Here is a 20,509-nt window from a genome sequence, read left to right as displayed (position 1 = left end):
TTATCTTGTAAGCAATTTCATCATCTTACAAAAGTTGTACAGGTTCTAAATGTCTTTCAGAAGATTGCCTTGCATGTTCTAGTATCAAGACACATCATTTGAAAATCGTGGTAAATTTGTCTTTCTTCTTCCAATCTTTTTTTAAATTAAATTTCTAGAACAACTAGAGGGGAGACAAGATGGTGGGGAAGTAGGAGGAGGTGCCTTTTCAACCTGTACCCTAAAGTGAGCTGATTACCTACCAAAGAACTCCAATCACCCATGAAATCAGCCTGAGATCAGAATTATACACATCTGGATCTCTACAGGGGCAGAAGATGCCAGTGGGCAGGTAAAGCGGAGTGGGAACAACCAGAAAATAAATGGCAGTGTTAAATACAGGTCTTTAGTTCTTATTCCTTACTGTTAATAAGACGATGATAATCAGTAAATGCACTCTATACTGATTGCTTTTGATAACTTTTTCGGGAATAATTTTTAGGTCACTTCCTTCTATTACTATATGCTAAATCTTCTTTCAATTAAGAATGTGAATTTTAACAAGTCCCTTTCAACAATTATTGTAACTGTGTATCATTTTCCATTTGGCAGTAGATAATAGTAGTAAATTGTTGATGTGTAAACTTACAAAAGCAATAATAGAGACTAGAAAGAGACATACAGAGAAGTCCACAAAAGAGGGCTATATATATCCTACCTAGGAAGGAATGGTGGATGTTTATGAAAACTTTCATATCAGTGGGCATCTGGGAGGCTCAGTTGGTTAAGTGTCTGCCTTAGGCTCAGGTCATGATCCCAGGGCCCTGGGATGGAGCCCCAATGCCTGGCTCTTAGCTTAGCAGGGAGCCTGCTTCACCCTCTCCTTCTTCCTCTCCAACCTGATTATGCACTCTCATTCTTTCCCTCTCTGCCAAATAAATCTTAAAAAACAAAACAAAAACCTGTCATTATCAGTGATTAATCAGATGCCTATTTCTTTCTTTTTTTTTTTTAAAGATTTTATTTATTTATTTGACAGACAGAGATCACAAGTAGGCAGAGAGGCAGACAGAGAAAGGAAAGCAGAGAGAGAGGAGGAAGCAGGCTTCCTGAGGAGCAGAGAGCCAATGCGGGGCTCGATCCCAAGACCCTGGGATCATGACCTGAGCCAAAGGCAGAAGCTTTAACCCACTGAGCCACCGAGGCGCCCCCAGATGCCTATTTCTTGATCAGCAATCTAATTCCTCAATTTATAAGTGCCATAATGTTTATTATAAATTGTGCATAAATGTTGGTGTTTGCTCAATGGAGGAAAAAATAAAAGTAAATGAAGTAGAAAAATCCAGTGGGCAAGTATACGTTTGTTAGGAAACAGATAAAGATAATTTTCCACAGCGAATCTAGCACCAATACCATTACCCCTTACCCCAACCAGCAGTATCACTTTGAAAAATGACTCATAATGACAGTAGGAACCATGAAATAATGTGAATGAAAATGATTATTGACTTCACAATCGGGCACTAATTGTAACACTAACTAATTTGTCTGGGCATGCTCCTTGCTACTCTGATTGTTTCTCAGGTAGAGTGGGGGGGAGATGAAAATATAAGGGAAAAGTCATGAATGTTTTGTGTAGTAAGATTTGTGTTTATGTTTGCAGTTCAGAGACCAGAAGTAAGAATGTGTCAGTAACACCAGAAAGTATCCAGAACACCAAAATATGCCACCTATCTAACACTGCAGCTCTGCTGCCAGCAAGATGTTGCTAAATGAAATGGGTTTCTGGAGTCCTGTGTCTATTTTTGAGGGTAAGAATTCGATTGTAACTAGGATGGGGGAAAAGGCTCTTTAAGAATAGAATGTAGCTTGAGAGTTGAATTAGTTTCCTAGAAATAAACTTTTTCATGATACTGGGTACTTTAGCCATTCCCAATTATTTTCATGCCCAACAGACACTATAAACCAGAGAAGGTAATTTCCACTGCCACTTGGCTAAAGCCTCGTGTAATTCGCCGCGATGACCCAAGCCTTTATTTCCTCATAATAACAGGGCCTTAATCCTGCCCTTCATAGGACAGTGGAAGTTATTTATGATTCCTAAAGCACCACTTGAAAGAAGATTCTAGAGAAATAAAAAGCGGTTGCCGGCCACTTACCTGACTCTGTAGGTCTTCATTACCAACTTCTCCAAATTCTGCCATTTGGGGCTTAGATTATTGTCAGTCACTTTTTCTGTTCAACTTTGTCAGGTATTTTACTCTTCTGTTCATATATAATCCTTAAATATATGATATCATGGGCCTAAAAAAAAAAATAAAAGACACAAACTTAGGAGGTAGATGAGGAATGATAGCATGAGTGTATTTTGGAATCGCAAAGTTAATAATGTATAAAAATATAGCTAAAAATGCACCATGAAATTACTGGAATCTTGGTCCAAAAACTTAAGTTGTTTTTTTAATCACTTTTGCCATTTATTTTACATAAAATTAATATGAGTCTGCCATCCCATTCTACCAGTTTTCAAAGGTATTTTATCTTAGTTCTTATACGATCTCTCCCTGCAAAAGGTCAGGCTCTAGGAAGATAAGATAGAACCAGCAATGGCCTGTGGATGAAATTTCTAGTTCATCATCCTGTCTGCTGACATTCACTTTTTTCATTCTTTCAACAAATAATTTTAGAATCCAAGAGTAAATAGCACAGGACATAAGTATGCAAACTTTTCTAGACTTGGAATCTAAGTTCCAGCACTAAATAACCAGGTAATCTGAGGTGAGTGTACTGAATTTCTCCTTTCTCAGTTTTAGTTGAAATAGCCCAATTGGCACATTGTGAAACTTAATAAAAATCACTCCTGCACAGGGGCACTTGGGCAGCTTAGTTAAGTGTGTGTCTTCAGCACAGGTCATGATCTCAGGTCCTGGGATGGGGTCCCTGTATGGGGCAGGGAATCTACTTCTCCCTTTGCCTCTCCCCCTGCTTGTGCTCTTTCTCTCTCTCTCTCTCTCTCAAATAAAATCTTAAAAAAAAAAAAAAATTCACTCCTGCAGGCAGATGTGGCACATGCCTTGTCAAGGGGAAAGGGGCTGGATGCCAGGAAAAAACCTCTCTGAAGATGCTAAGTGATAGACAGAGACTGAATAAAAAGGTCTCTTTGACAGAGAGCTCCAGGGTAAATCTTCTCAGAGAAAATAGAACTTGGTGAAGCCCAAGGTAAAAACAGGATTGAAAGTCAAATGGTAGTAAAAGAGTCTCAGGGTAAGTGTGGAGAAAAGAGGCAGGGTCCAGATCATGCGGGGGATTTATGTAATAGTTTGTATTTTTAGTCTAAGTGAAAGGAGAGGAGGACTTGAAAGAAGAATGAATCTAATTTATATTAAATGATGCAATCTGTTTCATGGAACCCATTGACAGAAAGCCAGCATGGAGGATGTTAGGAAGCTACGGAAGAGAATCTGGAGCGTCTGGTATAAGGAGGAATCAGTGAAGAGTGTAGAGAGAGGTAGAAGTGATCGGCCTCACTCTGGAATCGACTGGGCACTGTCCTAGTGGGACGAAGGAAGGGAGGAATGAAGGGCGGCTCCAAGGTCTCGCGGCTGTTACTCAACAGACGTCAAGACTGACAGTGTCAGAGAAACACTCCTTTATGTGGGCAGGAGGATGTTGAGAAACCAAACCTTCCACTGACAAAGCATCATTTTCTTCTTCTTTTTTTTTAAATATTTTATTTATTTGACAGAGATCACAAGTAGGCAGAGAGGCAGGCAGAGAGAGAGGAGGAATCAGGCTCCCTGGGCTCGATCCCAGGACCCTGGGATCATGACCTGTGCAGAAAGCAGAGGCTTTAACCCTCTGAGCCACCCAGGCGCCCCACATCTTAATTTTCTAAGTTTAGAATGGACCTGGTAGAAGCAGACTGTGTCACTGATAAATGAATAAAGAAGAGGTGATATAGATAGATAGATAGATATCCATATATATTACATCATGGAGTCCATACTTTGTAGAGTATTACTCAGCCATCAAAAAGAATGAAATCTTGCCATTTGCAACAATGTGGAGGAAGCCAGAGGCTATAATGCTAAGGAATTAAGTCACTCAGAGAAAAGAAAATACCATATGATTTCACTCATATGTAAAATTTAGAAATAAAAGTGCAAAGGGAAGAAAAATAGAGGCAAACCAAGAAATAGGCTCTTAAGTATAGAGAGCAAACTACTAGTCCCCACAGGAGGGGAAGGTTGGGGGACAGGTAGATGGGTGATGAGTGTTAAGGAGAGCATTTGTGATAAGCACTCAGTGTTATATGTGAGTGATGAATCATTTAATTCTGTACCTGCAACTAATACTATACTGTTTGGAATTTAATATTATTTAATATTATACTGTTTGGAATTTAAATAAAAACTTGAAAAATGATGTTTTTACAAGATAGGTAAAGAATGTCCAAAAAATTTTTAAAAATTAAAAAAGGGTGGCTCAGTCAGTTAGCATCTGACTCTTGGTTTTGGTTCAGGTCGTGATCTCAGGATCATGAGACTGAGCCCTGAGCTCAGGCTCCACACTCAGCATAGAGCCCTCTCGAGACTCCCTCTGCCTCTGCCCCCCTACCACACCTCTGCACATGGGGTTCTCTTGCTCTCAAAATAAATAAATAAATCCTAAAAAAAGAAAGAAAAAACAACAGCCAGAACGTATGATAGTATACCTTTTTATTGGGCCCTGCCATATAACTTATTGAAACAATGAAACATAATTTCTTTGTTCCTGAGTGTTCTTACCTCTTCATCTGGGAGGAAGTAAGTGGGGGAAAGAATGAGAAAAGTAAACACAAATTAGTATCTAAAATAATATTCGGCTTCATTGTCATTCTGTTTTTCAGATTTCATCAATCAATATGTATTAACTATGTTATAAAATGCTCTTATTCTAAAATTTTTTGCATTAGTTTACATGTTTGACATGACAAAGCATTTTCTCTCTTTCTCTTTCTCACACACACACACACACAAATGCGCAAGAATAAGTAGCAATAAAATGTACTCATTTACAAACCACTATTTATTGTGTACCAGCTATAGGGACAAAGCTGAACTTGTTAATAGGGGATGCAAAAGAATAAAGAAGTGAACTGACACTAAACCTATGCTTATGATTAAAAAATTAGATGACAAAGCAAAGGTTTTTGTTGTTGTTGTTTTGTTTTGTTTTGAAAACTGTAATTATAGAGTGGGCATTCATTTTTTTTTTTAGGTTATTTATTTTTCCTGCCCTGTCACCATAAAATTAGAGCTGCAAGGAATTTAATTTTCTTTGGATCACTTAACACACTGAAGTCCCATTCGCAGCATTTTCTTTAAGGACTTGTCTGGTCTCTGTCGTGAGCTGGTTTCTTCCCATGCCCTCTGTATCTCTGAATGTCAGAGGGCTGAATGAAGGGGATCCCGTCTTCTCCACTGAGCCTCCTGGCCAACTGTTTCTATTCTCTGTAAAATTCGTCAGATTCAAAACTCAAATTCTGAATAGAATTTTTGGGTGACTCAAGAACAGTTTTGAAAGACAGAATTCTCAGTGTTGCTTTTTCAGTTCAGTATTTGCGAATTTGAGAAGATGAATTCACAATTCTGGTCCAGAGAAGTCTGAGATTTTAAGAGCTCTCTATCCCAGCTGATCAAGTCAATGGCTGCAACCATAACCTGTAGGGATATACAGAAATCCCCCAAATTCTTGACCTTGTTTGAGGCGCACATTTGCATTGAATTTCTTCAATAGCCCCTCTCTTTCTCTTCCCCTGTACCTAACTCTCTCTTAATTATCCCCTCAGAGGATTTTACCTATAATTTGCTATCAGTTTTAGGCCTCTGGCATTTTAATTACTCTCTGCGGGTCCCTTAAAATGTTCATTCATTCAGCGACTCTAGTTTATTATTTAATGCCCACTGTAGGCTTAGCAATGTGCCAGTTAAGCAAAAACAGATGCCTTCTGAGCCTCACTCCCTATGCTAGTAATCTAGAGAAAAGGGTAGAAATTATTCAAAGAGTAGGTGGCATGGACGGAGGTATTCAGCATTAGGAGGGCAAATAATCAAAGGATCTGAACAGCGTGAGATACCAGATGGGCTTCTCAAAGGAAGTGACATTTGTATTTCTCTGGTAGAACACTTAAAGCTAAAGAACTGCCCAAACCACAAAATATGAACCATTCAAGCAAGATTATTCAAAGTCATGCAATTCTGATTGGAAGTTTCATAGACACCACGGAGTACTAAAAACGACTGTGATCCCATAGCATGACAGTCCGGTCGAGTGGGACTTTCAGCAGCTGGGAATTACGGCTTTACCCTTAAGCTCTGTGCTTTTGAGCACTTGAGTTTTCTGAGTGTCCTTTATTCATCTCCAGAAGAAGACAAGGGTGGGGTTAAATGAGATGATGCGCAGGAGGCTTAACAGAGACGAGAATTGTGGATGAACAATAAGTGGCAGTTCTCCTTCCCGCTTCCCCCCTCTGCACTCCTGATGCTCCTTCACTAATTTGTTCAACGTGTATTTATGAACTTGTACATGATGCTAATCTCCATGAAGGCAGGGATCTATGTTTCCATTTTAGACTTCTCAGCAGAAAATAATTCTGTACACATCTGTTCAGTAAATAAGCTTATCTGTTTCTTTGCTTTAATAGAACAGAGCTGGATACCATCATGAGTATGGAGTCTTGAAATGCCCAAGAGGAAAGTGTAAAATACTGACTACACATTTCTAAGATAAAGGACATAGCAACAAAGAGAACATCAGCACTTTAAAAAGGGCTGCGGTATGTCCAAAACCTGTAGAGTATTGCTGTCCACACCTAATTGTCCTATTTGTGTCCACACCTAATTGTCCTATTTGTGTTACCTTGGGTGTACTTTGTTTTTGAACTTGATCTGAACTGCTTCATACAGTTACTCCTTCCTGATCGGCTGACAGGATTATCTCAGGGCCTGCTGTAGTAGTATCTTTACCATATTTATTGGTTATCACCTATTCTCAGAAAATGATACATTTTTTCGGACTATCCCTATAAATACAGCTGATGACATTCTGCTGTGTCCCCTTTATTGTTGAGCTGAACTGTTTTCTGGTTTTTCAAGTCAGGTTGAATAAAATTGTATTGGAGGTTAGGGACTGCGCCTTCCAGCCAGGTTGTCACAGAGATCATTTTCCGAGACTAGCTTACAATAAGTAAGTGCAAGACAAAGGAGTTTGCAGCACCGGTTCTCCAAATGATGGGAAACAAATTCTTAAGGAATTAAAGGTCCATCTGAGAGGAAGACTTTCACCTTGAGGTTCTGTATACAATATATTTGTTTATTGTCAGAGATACATGATTATAACTGGGCTTAATCCTTACGGGTTATTCAAGTGTTTCCTAAATAAAGTCTAACTGACGTTTCCCCTGCAGTCGTCCTGAGGCTCTTTTATTTTATTTTACATCTTAAGAAAGCCAAGAAGTTGTCAGCACTCTCCTCGTAAGACTGTTCAAAATGGATACAAAATCTCTTATCTTTTGGTTAAAAATACTTTGAGGCTTTCTCATTTTGCCTTTTCCTCAAAATGTGGGGGTGAAAACAAGGTGGATTATTTGAACAGCATCTGGTCAGTATGTAATCATGTAAAAACGAGTGCCCAGGCCTTGAGACCTAGCTTCCAAAGTGCCCACAGCTACCATACCATGTTACTGTTCTGGCGATGCCCAAATGGAGCGTGGGCTTCCCAGGAAGTATATTAAATGATTCATATGGATGTGGGAAAATTTTTAAAGTTCTTTTTAAAGAACATATTAAAATTAAAGTATAATTTACATTCATAGAAATGTACCCACATTAAGTGTACAGTTTGATTCGTTTTGACAAATGCATATACTTTTGAAACCCACATATCTACCAAGGCATTGAATATTTCCATCACTCTCTAGAGCTCCTTTTTTTTTGTTTTTTTTTTTTTTTTTCACTTCCAGTCAAATATGCCCCCTGTAGGGCAGCTACTTTTCTAACTTGTCTTAACCATAGTTTAATGTGGTCTGGTTTCAGACTTCAAACAAATGTAATACTACACTTTGAGTTCTTTGGGTTTTTTGTTTTTTGTTTTCAGGAGCATATCTCTTTCAAGATTCATCATTTCAGTTGAAAAGTTGTCCTTTGCTACTGCCAAATAATATTCTGTTATGTGCCTCAACTTGGTCAGCTATCTATAATTATATATATTCATATATTTGTGTTTAAATGTACCATTTTATTTGAGTCTGATGTATCACATCCCCTATTTTTTCCTTTATCTGTCCCAAGGATGAGTTGAAGTTTTATTGTTCATTTGGTTTAGCATTCTACTCTATGTTCTTTGACTCTTTTTTAAATTTTGAAATAATTCTAGATGAACAGGAAGTTGGAAAGATAACAGATTCCATGTAACCATAAGCTAGTTTTCTCCAATGATGACTTCTTAAAAAAAAAAAATTATCAAAACCAGAAAATTGACAATGCAGTCTATAACTTTATTAGATCTCACCAGTTTTTCATGCACTTATTTTTGTGTTTGTGTGTGTATACTCTTATGCAACTCTATCATGTCCGTAGATTAGTTTAACAACCACCACATTCAAAATACAAAACTTTCTATCAATACAAATATCCCTTCTACTACTTCTTTACAGTCACACCTACTCTCTTCTCCCCATCTCCTTAGCCCCTGGCAATCACTCCTGCACTTGTCATCTCAATAATTTTACTCTTTCAAGAATGTTATATAAATTAATTCATACAGTAATCAACCTTTTAAGATTCACTTTTTTCATCCAGCAAAATTCTGTTGGGATCCACTGAAGCTGTACTCGTAACAGTGTCTTTCTTAAATTGCTGAGTAACGTTCCATTGTACGGAGGTACCAGTTGAACAATTCACGCTTTGAACCTCTTGAATGGCATTTGGATAGTTTCTGAGTTTCTGCTATTCTGAATAAATAAATGCTGTTAATAGGCAGGTTTTGTGTAGACATAAGTTTTTATTTACTCGGATAAATGCGCAGGGATATAAATACTGGGTTCCATGCAAAGTGTAAAATTGCCAAACTATTTTCCAGAGTGGCTGTGCAATTTTGCTATTCTTACGAAGGATAGGAAAAAATTGGATTTTTCACATTCTCACCAGCATTTGCTATTAATATAACTTTAAAAAATATTTAGCTGTTCTAAAAGGTATGTTATGATACCTCATCATGCTCTTAATTTGCATTTGTCTAATGGCTAATGATGTTGAACATATTTTTATGTGCTTATTTATGATCTGCATATTCTCTTTGGTAATATGTCTGTTCATGTCTTTTGCCCATTTTCTAATTGGATTTTATTTTTGCTTTTACTGTTGAGGTGTTGAGAGTTCTATATATATTTTAGAAATGAGTCTTTTGTCAGATATTTGGATAGCAAATACTTAGTCAAGTCTGTAGTTTGTCTCTTTTTTTTTTTCTCCAAAGATTTTATTTATTTATTTGACACAGAGAGACCACAAGTAGGCAGAGAGGCAGGAAGAGAGAGGGGGGAAACAGGCTCACTGATGAGCAGAGAGCCTCATGCAGGGCTTGATCCCACAACTCTGGGATCATAACCTGAGCCAAAGGCAGAGGCTTAACCAAGTGAGCCACCCAGATGCCCCCATGTATTTTGTCTCTTGATTCTCATAGCATGGTCTCTCCTAGAGCTATATTTTCTTCTAGAAGTTTGATAATTTTATGCTTTAAATGTAAATCTAATACCCAGTTGGAGTTAATTTTTGTATACAATTGAGGTTTAGATCAAGACTTAGTTATTTATTTTTCAGCAGTATTTGTTAAGAAGACTACCCTTCCTTCATTTAATTACTTTACCATGTTTGACAAATCAGTTGACCATGACGGTGCTAGTCTACTGATGGATTCTCTGTATGTTACATTGATCTCTATGTCAGTCCACCGGTACTACATTTTTTTTCGATTAGTGTGTGTGTGTGTTTGTGTATTGGGCTGACTGATCTTCGCCATTTTCTTCTCTTTTTCAAAGCTGTTTTGGTTATGCTAGTTTCATTGCATTCCCTCTGTCTATAAAATAGTTTTGTTGAGCTTGTGATAGGAATTGCATTAAACCAGCAAATCAATTTGGAAGATAATTGACATTATATGTTGAGTTTTTTGATCCATGAACATGTTATATCTCTCCATTTATTTGTCTGTTCTATATTCCTTTCTCAGCATTTTATACTTTTTAACGTAACACCATTGTGTACATTTTGCTAGATTTACACTTAAATTATGCTTTTTTTTAAGAAAAGCTTTTTGCTTAATTTTCTCTATTTTTTTCTTCTGTTTTCTATTTCACTTATTTATGCTCAAATTGTTATAATTGATTTTGTTCTTCATCTGGTCACTTAAGACAGAGGCTTAGATTATTATTTTTAAATACTTTTTCTAAAATAAGCACTTAGTACAATAGATTTACCTCTCAGTATTGCATTACATACATCCCACAAAATTTATTCGGTTCTTTGTATGTTTCATTTCCCTTGAGACTTCCACTTTGACCCACAAGTTAATTAGTTTGTGGTTCAGGGCTATTATGAATAAAGATACTATGAACATAATGGGCATCCACATATTTAAAAAAAAAAAGCAGTAGATATAGACCTTATAATCTTTCACAAAGATTAACTCAAAATGGATCAGAGGTTTAAACGTAAAACACAAAACTATCAAGTTTCTAGAAAGTAACGTTGGAAAATTTAAGTAGCTGTGGGTTTGGCAATGGCTTTTTAGATACAACACCATAGGCATGATCCATGAAAAAAATCAAGTTGAACGTCATTAAAATTAAAAACTTACACTCTGCAAAAGACAAGCCATACACTGGGAGTATCGAAGCACATATTTGTTAACGGTCTGTATCTAAAATATACAACCAACTCTTAAAATTCCACAAGAAAAGAACTCAGTTTTTAAATGGGTAAGGACCTTAATAGGCACCTCACCAAAGAAGATATTAGATGATGAATAAGAATATAAAAAATGATACTCCACAATCATACTGTCATTAAGGGATTTTCAGTTAAAATAACAAGGAGAGGCACCCACTCATTTGGTTAAGCAACTGCCTTCGTCTCAGTTCATGATCCTGGAATCCTGGGATCATGTCACACATTGGGCTCCCTGCTTGGTGGGGATTCTCTTCTCTCTCTGACCTCTCCCCTTTCAAGTTCTCTCTCTCTCTCATTTTCTCTCTCAAATAAAATTCTAAATAAAATAGAATAGAGTAACAAGGAAATTTTGTGGCACAGCTATTAGAATAGCCAATAACCCAAACTCTAACAAACATTTTAAATGCTGACAAGGGCATGAAGCAACAGAAACTCAATAATTGGTAGTGGGAATGCAAAATGGTACAGATACTTGGGAAAACAGATTGGCAGTTGCTTACAAACTAAATGTAGTCTGACCAAACAATCTGATAATTACATTTCTAGGCATTTAGCCAATATAACTGAAAACTTAAGTGTACACAAAAACCTGAAGACAAATGCTTAAAGCAGATTTATTAATAATTTCCCAAATTTGAAAGCAATTAAGATGTCCTTCAGTTGGTGAGTGGATAAGTTATGGTACATCCACACAATGAGATACATTAGACAGTCTAAGAAGAAATGAGCTATCAACCACAAAAAGGCATGGAAGTATCTTAAGTACATATTGTTGAATCAAAGAAACTAGTATAAAAAGATTACATGCCATGTGATTCCAGTTATCTGATGTTCTAGAAATGGCAAAATTATGAAGATTATAAAAAGATAAGTGGTTGTTAGAGGTTAGGGGAAAGAAAGGATGAAAGGGCAAAGCACAGGGGATTTTTAGGGCAGTGAAAGTCTTCCATATGATAGTTTAATGGATATGTGATTTTTTGCACTTGTCAAAACAATTAACAGGTGGAAGTATAAAACACAAGGAATGAATCCTAACATAAACTATGGGCCTTAGTTAATAATGTATCAATATTGGTATATTAATTGTAACAAATGTACCACACTATAGAAAGATGTTAACAATAAGGGAAACTGTGTTCATGCTTAATTGTTCTGTAAACCTAAAATTTGTCTTAATATATTAAGAAGAAATAGGGTGCCTGGGTGGCTCAGTTGGTTGGGCAACTGCCTTCAGCTCAGGTCATGATCCTGGAGTCCCAAGATTAAGTCCCGCATCAGGCTCCCTGCTCAGTGCAGAGTCTGCTTCTCCCTCTGACCTTCTCCCCTCTCATGCTCTCTCTCTCAAGTAAATAAATAAAATATTTAAAAATACGTATAAAAACATATATTAGCAAGAAACAACATGTGTCAAATAGGATGTGGAGAAAGAGGAACTCTTGTGCATGGTTGGTGAAAATGTAATTTAGTGCCACTACTAGGTAAAAGAATATGGAGGTTCGTCAAAATATTAAAAATAGAAATACCTTAAGATCTAGCAGTTCTATTCATCTGAAGAAAAGAAACACTATCTTCAAAAAATATGTGCGCCTCTGTGTTCACTGCAGCATTATTTACAATAACTAAGATTTGGAATCAATCTCAGTGCCCTGGGTGGGTGCCCTGGGTGGGAGGGAGAACATATACATACAAGACAGTATTATTATTCAGGTCATAAAAGATAATGATATCTTGCCATTTGTGACATGGATGGCCTTTGAGGGCTTGTGCTAGATGAAATAATTCAGAGAAGGACCTCACTTACATGTGGAACCTGATAACAAAACAAAAACTTCATAGATATAGAGAACGTGTTGCAGGTTGGAACTTACCACAGGCAGAGGATGAGAGGTGGGCTGAATTGCTGAAGAAAGTGAAAAGGTACAAGCTTTCAGTTAAATGGGGATGTGCTTTACAGCATGGTGACCATAGTTAATAATACCATATTTCATACTGGCAAGTTGCTAAGAGAGTAGATTTTTAAATTTCTCATCACAGGAAAAAAATTTCAGCCACCATATATGGTGACAAATGTTAATTGCTGTGATAATTTTGAAATATATACAAGTATCAAATCATAACCATAATATTGTACATCTGAAACTAATATAATGTATGTCAATTTCACGTCAATTTTTTAAAAACATAGTCTATTAATTAAACAGAAAACAGAAGAGGAAAGTATCCTTTTCATCTGGCTTCCTGGTTCTGATGAGAAATCCATCATCATTCAAGTTGTTGTTACTTCATAGGTATTTCATTTCTCTCTAAATTCTTTTAAGTGTTTTCCTTTGTCATTAGTTTTTTTGAAGTTAGATTAATATGTATAATAATGGCATGATTTCTTTAGAGTGACATTGTCAGGAGCCCACTAAGTTTGCTTAGTTTTATTTCTTTTGCCGAACTTGGGAGTTTTCAGCTATTATGTTCTTTTTTTTTTTTTTAACATATAAATGTAAGGTGGTGTAAAGAAATGGTCCAGCTTCATTTTTCTGCATGTGCCTGTCCAGTTTTCCCAACATCATTTGTTGAAGAGATTGTCTTTTTTCCAATGGACATTCTTTCCTGCTTTGTCAAAGATTAGTCGACCATAGAGTTGAGGGTCTATTTCTGGGCTCTCTATTCTGTTCCATTGTTCTATTTGTCTGTTTTTGTGCCAGTACCATGCTGTCTTGATGATGACAGCTTTGTAATAGAGCTTGAAGTCCGGAATTGTGATGCCACCAACTTTGGCTTTCTTTTTCAGTATTCCTCTGGCTATTCGAGGTCTTTTCTGGTTCCATATAAATTTTAGGATTATTTGTTACATTTCTTTTTTTTTTTTTTTTAAAGATTTTATTTATTTATTTGTCAGAGAGAGAGAGCAAGAGCGAGCACAGGCAGAGAGGCAGGCAGAGTCAGAGGGAGAAGCAGGCTCCCTGCGGAGCAAGGAGCCCGATGTGGGACTCGATCCCAGGACGCTGGGATCATGACCTGAGCCGAAGGCAGCTGCTTAACCAACTGAGCCACTCAGGCGTCCCATTTCTTTGAAAAAAATGGATGGGATTTTGATAGGGATTGCATTAAACGTGTAGATTGCTTTAGGTAGCATAGACATTTTCACAATATTTGCTCTTCCAATCCATGAGCATGAAACATTTTTCCATTTCTTTGTGTCTTCCTCAATTTCTTTCATGAGTACTCAATAGTTTTCTGAATACAGATTTTTTGCCTCTTTGGTTAGGTTTATTCCTAGGTATCTTATGCTTTGAGGTATCATGGTAAATGAGATTGACTCCTTAATTTCTCTTTCTCCTGTCTTCTTGTTGGTGTATAGAAATGCAACTGATTTCTGTGCATTGATTTTATATCCTGACACTTTAATGAATTCCTGTACAAGTTCTAGCAGATTTAGAGTGGAGTCTTTTGGGTTTTCCACATATAGTATCTTATCATCTGAAAGAGTGATAGTTTGAATTCTTCTTTTCCAATTTGGATGCTTTTAATTTCTTTTTGTTGTCTTAATGCTGAGGCTAGGACCTCTAATACTATGTTGAATAGCAGTGGTGATAATGGACATCCCTGGCGTGTTCCTGACCTTAGCGGAAAAGCTCTCAGTTTTTCTCCATTGAGAATGATATTTGCGGTGGGTTTTTCATAGATGGCTTTGATGATATTGATGTATGTACCCTCTATCCCTACACTTTGAAGAGTTTTGATCTGGAAAGGATGCTGCACATTGTCAAATGCTTTTTCAGCATCTATTGAAAGTATTATATGGTTCTTGTTCTTTCTTTTATTAATGTATTGTGTCACATGGATTGATTTGCAGATGTTGAACGAACCTTGCAGCCCTGAAAAAATCCTGAATAAATGTACTGTTGGATCCTACTGGCTAGTATTTTGGTGAAAATTTTTGCATCTGTATTCATCAAGGATATTGGTCTGTAATTCTCTTTTTTGATGGGATCTTTGGTTTTTGGATCAAGGTAATGCTGGCCTCATAAAATGAGTTTGGGAGTTTTCCTCCCATTTCTGTTTTTTGAAACAGTTTCAGGAGACTAGGAATTAATTCTTCTTTAAATGTTTGGTAGAATTCTCCTTGGAAGCTGTCTGGCCCTGGGCTCTTGTTTGTTGGGAGATTTTTGATGACTGCTTCAATCTCCTTAATGGGTATTGGTCTTTTCAGGTTTTCTCTTTCTTCCCTGCTTCAGTTGTGGTAGTTTATGTGTCTCTAGCAGGGCATCCATTTCTTCCAGATTGTCAAATTTGCTGGTGTATAGTCGCTCATAATATGTTTTTATAGTTGTTTGTATTTCTTTGTGTTAGTTGTGATCTCTCCTCTTTCATTCATGATTTTATTTATTTGGGTCCTTTCTCTTTTCTTTTTGATAATTCTGGCCAGGAGTTTGTCAATTTTATTAATTCTTTTAAAGAACCAGCTCCTAGTTTCGTTGATTTGTTCTATTGGTTTTTGTTTGTTTCTATTTCATTGATTTCTGCTCTGATCTTCATGATTTCTCTTCTTCTGCTGGGTTTAGGCTTTCCTTGTTGTTCTTTCTCCAGCTCCTTTAGGTGTAGGGTTAGGTTGTGTACTTGAGACCTTTCTTGTTTCTTGAGAAAGGCTTGTATTGCTATATATTTTCCTCCCAGGACTGCCTTTGTTGTGTCCCACAGATTTTGAACCATTGTGTTTTCATTATCATTTATTTCCATGATTTTTTTCAATTCTTCTTTAATTTCCTGGTTGACCCATTCATTCTTTAGAAGGATGCTGTTTAGTCTCCATGTATTTGGGTTCTTTCCAAATTTCCTCTTGTGATTGAGTTCTAGCTTTAGAGCATTGTGGTCTGAAAATATGCAGGGAATGATCCCAATCTTTTGATATTGGTTGAGACCTGATTTATGACCCAGGATATGATCTATTATGGAGAATGTTCCATGTGCACTCGAGAAGAATGTGTATGCTATTGCTTTGGGATGGAATGTTCTGAATATATCTGTGATGTCCATGAAGATCTTTATTTCCTTGTTGATCTTTTGTTTAGATGATCTGTCCATTTTAGTGAGGGGGTGTTAAAGTCCCCTGCTATTACTGTATTACTGTCGATGTGTTTCTTTGATTTTGTTATTAATTGTTTTATATAGTTGGCCCCATGTTAGGGGCATAGATCTTTAAAATCATTAGATCCTCTTGTTGGACAGACCCTTTGAGTATGATATAGTGTCCTTCCCCATCCTTCCTCATCTGTCCTTATTATAGTCTTTAAAATCTAATTGATCTGATAAAAGGATTGCCACCCCAGCTTTCTTTTGATGTCCATTAGCATGGTAAATTGTTTTCTGCCCCCTCACTTTAAGTCTGGTGGTGTCTTTGGGTCTAAAAAAAATTTCTTTTAGGCAGCATATTGATGGATTTTGGTTTTTTATCCATTCTGATACTCTGTGTCTTTTGATTGGGGCATTTAGTCCATTTACATTCAGGGTAACTATTGAGAGATATGAATTTAGTGCTATTGTATTGCCTGAAAGGTGAGTGTTACTGTATATTGTCTCTGTTCCTTTCTGGTCTACTACTTTAAGGCTCTCTCTTTGCTTAGAGTATCCCTTTCAATATTTCCTGTAGAGCTGGTTTGGTGTTTAAAAATTCTTTCAGCTTTTATTTGTCCTGAAAGCTTTATATCTCTCCTATTTTCAGTGATAGCCTAGCTGGATATAGTATTCTTGGCTACATGTTATTCTCGTTTAGTGCTCTGAATATATCATGCCAGTTCTTTATGGCTTGCCAAGTCACTGTGGATAAGTCTGCAGCCAATCTAATATTTACCATTGTATGTTATAGACGTCTTGTCCCGGGCTCCTTTCAGAATTTTCTCTTTGTCACTAAGACTTGTCAGTTTTACTATTAGATGACGAGGTATGGACCTATTCTTATTGATTTTGAGGGGGATTTCTTTGCCTCCTGGATTTGGGGAAATTCTCTACAACAATTCACTCCACTATACCTTCTGCTCCCTTCTCTCTTTCTTCTTCTTCTGGAATCCCAATTATTCTGATGTTGTTTCATCTTAGAGTATTACTTATCTCTTGAATTCTCCCCTCATGGTCCAGTAGTTGTTTGTCTCTCTTTTGCTCGGCTTCTTTACTCTCTGTCATTTGGTCTTCTATATCACTAATTCTTTCTTCTGCCTCATTTATCCTAGCAGATAAGAGCCTCCATTTTTTTATTGCACCTCATTAATAGATTTTTTTTTTTATTTAAGCTTGGTTAGATTTTAGTTCTTTTATTTCTCCAGAAAGGGTTTCTCTAATATCTTCAATACCTTTTTCAAGCCCAGATAGCACTTTGAGAATCATTATTCTGAACTCTAGATCTGACATATTACCAATGTCTGTATTGATTGGGTCCCTAGCCTTCAGCATTGCCTCTTGTTCTTTTTATTATGGTGAGTTTTTCCACCTCTTCTTTTTATCCAGGTAAGAATATATGAAGGAGAGAATAAAATACTAAAAGGGTAGCAAAGACCCCAAGAAAATGTGCATTAACCAAATCAGAAGAAACCCCAAATCATGGGGGTAAGAAAGGGGCTAAAAAGGAGTTCAGGGGAAAAAAAGAAAATATATATATTAGACTGGTGAATAGAACAGAGCTACCCACTTAATTTTGGAGTATTTTGGTCTCTTAGAAGAAACTACCTCCCAGATTTTTAAGGAAGGAAAAAACATATTTACACACACACACACACAGACACACACACTCACACACAATAAGGGTAAACACAATGAAGGGATGGAATATGACTATGAAGATGAAAATTTTTAAAAATTCTCAAAAAGGAGGGGATAAGTAGCTTGGGAAAAGAAAGAAAAAGGAAGTGGAGAGAATTTGCTCAGGGTGGAGATTGGAGCAAAGCCCTGTGCTAGATATAGGGTATATTTTGATCTATTAGAAGAAGTTGTATCCTACATTTTTTTAGAAGAAAAAACCCTATGTGTATACAAAGAATAAAATTAGATACAATGAAGGATAAAATGTAAATATAATAATGAAGGTTCAAGAGATTTTTTATGAAAGATATTGTTAAGATAAACTAGTTAAAAATGTTAAAAGAGGAAGAGTAAAAGTTAAAAAAATAGAATAAGAAAAAATAAAATTAAAAAAATTAATTAACTTTGCAAGACTAAAAAATCATGGGGGGAAAGTCATGAATTCCATGCTTCACTTTCTCCTCCTCTGGAATTCAGCTGATCTCCTTGATAAGTGAACTTGGTCTTGGCTGGATTTCTTCCTGATCTTCGGGGGGAGGGCACTGTTGTAGTGATTCTCAAGTGTCTTTGCCAGAGGTGGAATTGCACCACCCTTGCCAGAGCTCGGGACCCCACTCCTCAGTGCCCCCTCAGAGAAAAGCTCAATCACTCCTGTCTCCCTGGCCTCTGGCCTCCCTCCGAGCTCACCCAGCCTGTGACCAAGTGTCTCTGTCTGTGGCACACAGCCTCGCCTGGAATCTGAACCCCACAGATCCCTGAGCTCTTCTAGGGGGGTGTCCCTGGATCTGCTTCTTGTGGGGACCCTCCTCACAGAGCAGTGGCCTGTGCCACAGATCACAATTTAAGGTAACCCCGAGTTGAGAACTCACTCCTCAGCTCCCTCTCTGTAGCCGGCTTTCCCGCTCTAATACCTGCGAGCTCTGTGACACTCAGATGCCCCTGATCCTTCTGTGACCCCGTGGGACCTGAGACCTTGGTGTCCCGCGTGGGCTCCACCCTGGCTTAGCTTCTGGAGTGATGTCCCTAAGTGGAGCAGACTTTTAAAAGTCCTGATTTTGTGCTCTGTTGCTCCGCTGCTTGCCGGGAGCTGGTGCCTCCCTCTGCAGTCTATCTTCCCATCACTTTGGATTCATTTCTCCGCACATCCTACCTTTCAGAAAGTGGTCATTTTTCTGTTTCTAAAATTGCTGCTCCTCTTCTTTCCAATCTCCTCTTGGATTTGCAGGTGTTCAGAATGGTTTGATAAACTATCTAGCTGATCTCCTGCTACCTGATGTTGTCTCAGCCTGCTACTACTCCACAATCTTCAAAATACTGAAACTATTATGTTCTTGAAGTACTTTTCAGCCCTGTTCTCTTTCTCTTCTCTTTCTGGTAGTCCAGAGATAGGAACATTAGACCTTTTGTTATCGTCCCACAGGTCTTTGAAGTCTTCTGACTCTAAAACCTCTTATAAACAGGTGGCACAGGAAGCCCAGTGTCCCAAATCAGTCATGGTGGTAGGATGGCTGGGGTATTTAGTGAGAGTAGGACAGGTATCACCACAGTGGTTTTCTGTTCTGCTAAGCCATCCTTTACCAGTGCTTTGACCCTGGAGAGAAAGCTGCTTTTGGAGCTTTGTTGTTTGTGGTTCTACTCAGCTATTGATGGTTCCAGATTACAGGTTTTTTCCAGTGCCCATCTGGGATATAATGTATCACCCCTGAAGTCTTAAAGTACCTAGCCAGTCCTCGTTCTTATTTCCATATTTCAGAGTCCTCCTGTGTTTGCTTTCTATTTATGACCAGGGTCTTTTGTTTGTAAGAGAGAGGAATATCATGGAATGAGGTATTCCAACTTAGCCAGAACTGGATACCCCTCCATTAACTTTTTTGTTATGCATTTCTTGTTATTTTTTAGTGGTTGCTCTAGAGATTATAATCAATAAATATAACTTATTATATTATAATAAAATATATAATATAGTATTATAATATATAATATATATGCTATAATTATATAAAATAATTAATATATAATATAGTATATGGTTATTATAATTAAAAATGTAAAGTCTTACACAGGTATGCTTCCACTTACTAGTCTCCCAATATTCATACTCTTATTTTTACATACTAATAATTATGTGATAAGTTTCACAATAATTTTATTATTTTTCTTTAAACAGTCAATAGCTTTTTAAAGAAATATAAATATATATAAAAAAGAAAATGTTTTACGTTTGTTATTTTTTCCAACACATTACTCTTTTTCTACAAAACCAAGAATCTCCCTGCTATTATTTCACTGCAGCTTAAAGAATCTCCTTAATTAAGTAAGACTGATGTCTGCAGAAGATAAATTCTTTCATGCATTGTCTGCTTGAAAAGGTGTATGTTTTTGTCACATTTTAAAGGATATTTTTTCGCATATAGAATTTCAGGTTGTCAATTTTTTTCAATTTTTTTCTTCAAATATGTGGTTTTGTTATCTTCTGAACTTTATTGATTCTGGTGAGAAAACAGCCATCATTTTTCTTGTTATTGCTTAGAATGAATGTTCCAATGACCTTTTATCATTGGTTTTCAGTAATTTGATTATGATATGCTTAAGTGTGGCTTTCTTTGTATTTCCCCCTTTTTGGGGTTTCTGAAATTTCTGCTTCTTTGATATCTTTATCTTCAATCCAGATATATATACACATATATATAATATATAATATATACACTATATGTAATCCATGTATATATATGTAATAGTATATGTGTGTGTATACACACACACAC

The sequence above is a fragment of the Mustela putorius genome, unplaced genomic scaffold, assembly GCF_011764305.1.
Source record: "Mustela putorius furo isolate JIRA1106 unplaced genomic scaffold, ASM1176430v1.1 tig00004033_pilon_pilon_pilon, whole genome shotgun sequence".
Taxonomy (NCBI): domain Eukaryota; kingdom Metazoa; phylum Chordata; class Mammalia; order Carnivora; family Mustelidae; genus Mustela; species Mustela putorius.
Note: the sequence above shows the minus strand (reverse complement) of the source record.